Here is a 4,892-nt window from a genome sequence, read left to right on the forward strand (position 1 = left end):
TATGCTATTACATGTTTCCTAGCAATCTATCATAACTCCTAACAGTAGCTTAAGAATCCGGTCTTCAATCAAGCGATAGAAATCCATCTTCGTGGTCAGATTCAACATACTCTTTTTTTAAGTTTCCTTCACTTTTCCTTTGATTCTTAAAACATCAACATGTGAACCAGTCACATCATGTAATAATAATCTTAGAATAGAAACTTAATTGAGTTAGATAGTGGACTTTACCTGAAGTAGAGTCAAACTTATTGACTTTACCAGCCTTATGATCTTTTAGGTAAATTTGGCAGCTTCGCAACCAATGGCCTCTCCTTTTGGCAAAAGAATCATACGGACCCTTTGGGAATGATACATGGAAGAATATCAGACTTAGCCTTTCTCTTTACCATTTGGTCAACCGAGTTGACTATGGCCAATCCCTTTCAATTAGGAAGAGAAAGCTTTTACTGGGTATCCAATGTAACCATTGTCAATGTCCATTGAAGGTTTGGAAAGTTGATCTTCTAATCAAACTTGCTTTACTAGTTCTCAAATCATTTCTGATTCAGCAGCACCAAGCAAATAGATAAGATCATTAAGGGTCATGTCATAGTCTATTTCTTAGTAGTCCCAAAGGTAACTCACTATGTGACTTAGAAAGGGATTGAACATCCAACTTTCTTAAGAATTTGACACCCAACTCTCCCGACTTGTCAATATGTGACTTCATCTCCAAGATGTGAGCACACATAGACCTTGCTTGCCATTATGGCTTGAGTGACATTGAACTTGTGCGTAAGGGAGAATAAATGGAGGAGGTGGAGGAGGTGAAGTTTCAAGAGATTTGGGAAGATTATAGATGTCTGAACCAGACATCTTTTTGGGAGATTTTCAGGATATTTGATTTAAAGTCCTTAATATAACACCCAATATGAAATATTAAGGCTAGGAACCAACACAATACTTTTATAACTTGGAAGATGGATGTCGTAATCCAAGCTATAAAATATTTGAAGGTAGGCGAATGACGATTCACCAATTTCCACCATGAAAAAAATAATAATTTACTAGGTTTTAATTGGATTTGAAACTGCTAGATCTGTTGAGATTCATTGAACTGTTCAATGGCATGTTTCAATCTTGAGTGTGCCCTTTAGGTTTTGTGACTGGGATGTTGAGGATCATAAAACAAGGTCTGAAGTAACCATGCAAATTACTTGGTACTCTTAATATTTACCCCTCAATCGATGTGCCGGTTAACCACACGTGCTCCACTGATACTATGATAAATGTTAAGTTACCCTTTTCCTACCTTGTTAAATCAAGCTAGTGTGCCGGTTAACCATACACACTCCACTAATCGACTTAAGCAAAGTGCAAAGTGTAATTTCATGGATTAGCACCTTATTCACATTTTCCTAAAGTAACTAAGATTGGGAATTATGAAAACATTTTAGTTACTTTATATTTATCATTAATAATTTTAATGAAGGGAGAATTCTAGTCTTTGTCCTACCCGTTCGGCTAACGACCCTCTACCAGTCAACGAAGTGGTAGGTGAGAGTGGACACCCATTAAACTATCATTTTATAGGCAGTAACCTTATACCCCCCCCCCCCCTTATAGACCGACTTCGTGAATGAGGCCTACTAATGGTAAGAAGACTTGCTCTTATACATATATATAAATATTATTAACGTATAATATTATAAAGTATAAGGGTTGAATTTTAACTTTTAAACTTCTAAGGGCTTAACTTGGAATTAAAGTATTCATAAGGGAAAAAATTTCAAATTCCAAAATTGAGGGCAAGTTTTGAAACTATTGAAAACTATTCAATTCCATAACTTATGTGTTCAAAGTAGTTTTAATCAAAAAACTCTTCAAGTTCCATAACTTGAGGACAAGTTATGGAAGACTTTAAACTATTAAAAGAATGTGACTTTTCTTTATTCATAACCTATGGAAATATTTATGAGTTTTATGAATCTTAAATGTGACTTTTCATATAACTTGAGGACAAGTTACAAAAACACATTTTAGAAGCAACTCTTAGATTAATTTGGATTGAAAACAACAATTTCACATAATTTTTCTGTTAATCTAAGCAACTCATAAGAAAAAGATAATTCAAATCAAACTTTTCTATGTAATTAGCCTAAACCTTAAACTAATACAAAACATGAATCTATTGAGAATTATCTTTGAAGTTGGATTAGCATGAACATTACCACTTCAAAAACAGGTTTGTAAGTTGAAACACAGTGTAGGGTAATGTTCCTAGTCCATTTCCACTAAAAACAGTCGAAGATATGTTGTCTGGAGGTCCTACTCGTCGAGTGTATGAACCTACTCGACGAGTAGGATGGGTTTCTTCATGGACTCGGCAGACTCGGCGAGTCCAGTGCCCAGACAGCCTACCTTGTTCAATCAAGCTAGTGTGTCGGTTAACCACACACACTCCACTACCCGACTTAAGCAAAGTGCAAAGTGTAATTTCATGGATTAGCACCTTATTTACATTTTCCTAAAGTAACTAAGATTGGGAATTATGAAAACATTTTAGTTACTTTATATTTATCATTAATACTTTTAATGAAGGGAGAATTCTAGTCCTTGTCCTACCCGTTCGGCTAACGACCCTCCACCGGCCAAGGAAGCGGTAGGTGAGAGTGGACACCCATTAAACTGTTATTTTATAGGCAGTAACCTTATACCCCCTTATAGATCGGCTTCGTGAATGAGGCCTACTAATGGTAAGACGAATTGCTCTTATACATATATATAAATATTATTAGCTTATAATATTATAAAGTATAAGGGTTGAATTCTAACTTTTAAAATTCTAAGGGCTTAACTTGGAATTAAAGTATTCATAAGGGAAAAAATTTCAAATTCCAAAACTTGAGGGAAAGTTTTGAAACTATTGAAAAGTATTCAATTCCATAACTTATGTGTTTAAAGTAGTTTTAATCAAAAAACTCTTCTAGTTCCATAAGTTGAGGATAAGTTATGGAAGACTTTAAACTATTAAAAGAATGTGACTTTTCTTTATTCATAACCTATGGAAATATTTATGAGTTTTATGAACCTTAAATGTCACTTTTCATATAACTTGAGGACAAGTTACAAAAACACATTTTAGAACCAACTCTTAGATTAATTTGGATTGAAAACAACAATTTCACATAATTTTCTATTAATCTAAGCAACTCATAAGAACAAGATAATTCAAATCAAACTTTTCCATGTAATTAGCCTAAACCTTAAACTAATACAAAACATGAATCTATTGACAATTATCTTTGAAAGTGGATTAGCATGAACATTACCACGTCAAAAACAGGTTTATAAGTTGAAAAACAGCTTAGGGTAATGTTCCTAGTCCATTTCCACTAAAAACAGTCGAAGATATGCTGTCTGGAGGTCCTACTCGTCGAGTGTATGAACCTACTCGACGAGTAGGATGGGTTTCTTCATGGACTTGGCGTGTCCATCAGTAGACTCGGCGAGTCCAGTGCCCAGACAGCCTAAACATCGATTTTTTCAGCATTTTTCAGCACTTTGCATCAAGTATAATTGAAAACAAGCCTAGGCTCTGATACCATTGTTGGGTTTTGAACATTCTAACACTCCTATGGTGTACATGAAACCCTAAATACCTTGGATCTATGTTTTCTGTATTATACATGCAAATATGAATATTCCAAGGTATTACCCTAACTAGCATACAGCCTTTGATACTTGGGTAATAAAATAGATAGAATACATACCTTGTTGATGTAGCTTGATTCCATGAAGCTTGAGATCCTAGTGCCCCAAGTGTGACACCTCAGATAGTTCACACAACATCACCATCATATGGAACAACCATGAGAAGAAGACACATGAACTCTAGGAATCGGCTTGCCCTCTTGTGTATACACTAGTGCCCATTTCACCAACCAATGGGGTATTTATATAGTATGGCTATTAGGGCTACACCATGTAACTCATGACTTTACTCATTCCTTATGCTCCATGGGTTTTAACCTCCATGGAGTATCCATGGATCACCACGTGGGTTAAACCCAACATAAGGAATCTTGGATCATAAGCCCACATATATAAGAATGAATGATTTACACAATCAATCCCCATATATTTAATTAGTCTCTTTTGATCACTAAATTAAGTCCAAATTAATTCTTGATCAATACTAATAGAATAACATGATTTCATATTAATATATTAGAACTTATAATATATTAATATGTCACAAATGTCCTCTTCTCACAAACGGTCTATCCAAATGTTCCGATGCCATGTAACCCAAATGGACCATGCCGAGTCGGGTCAAGTACATACCAATTATATTTATGGACATAGACACTAATCCAATAGTATGTTCCTTCTATTCTAGTGTATAGTATGTTTCTTATGTTCTAGTGTATTGTATGTTCCTTCTGTTCTAGTGTATTGTATGTTTGAACTGACTCATGTATGAACTGACTCTTGTAAAATTCATTGTTCTAGAAATAGTAAGTAGTAATCCTCTAAACTATACCTATTATAGTTTACTAGTGTCACACCCCAAAACCGGAACGGCAAAAACGTTCTGGGGTGGATGACGTCATGTCAAGTATCACAACACATGCATTATAGTAATCAAAGTACAACAAAACATTGTATTAATACTAATAGTTTTACATGGTTACAATACAATACATCAAAGTAATACAAGCAAATATAAGTAAGTACACCATGGCACTAAGCTATCTTCATCAACAGCTCTGGGGATGTACCTGTCTAATGCTAACCTGAGAATACAAGTTATTTGAAAAGCGAGTATCAGCATTTTTACAAATGCTGGTTAGTTCATAAGTATTTAGTGACATTTATCCAAATAACTTTATAAAGTAGTAGTTTAA

This window comes from Lactuca serriola, chromosome 8 (assembly GCF_051521515.1).
Source record: "Lactuca serriola cultivar US96UC23 chromosome 8, Lser_US96UC23_V15, whole genome shotgun sequence".
Taxonomy (NCBI): Eukaryota; Viridiplantae; Streptophyta; class Magnoliopsida; order Asterales; family Asteraceae; genus Lactuca; species Lactuca serriola.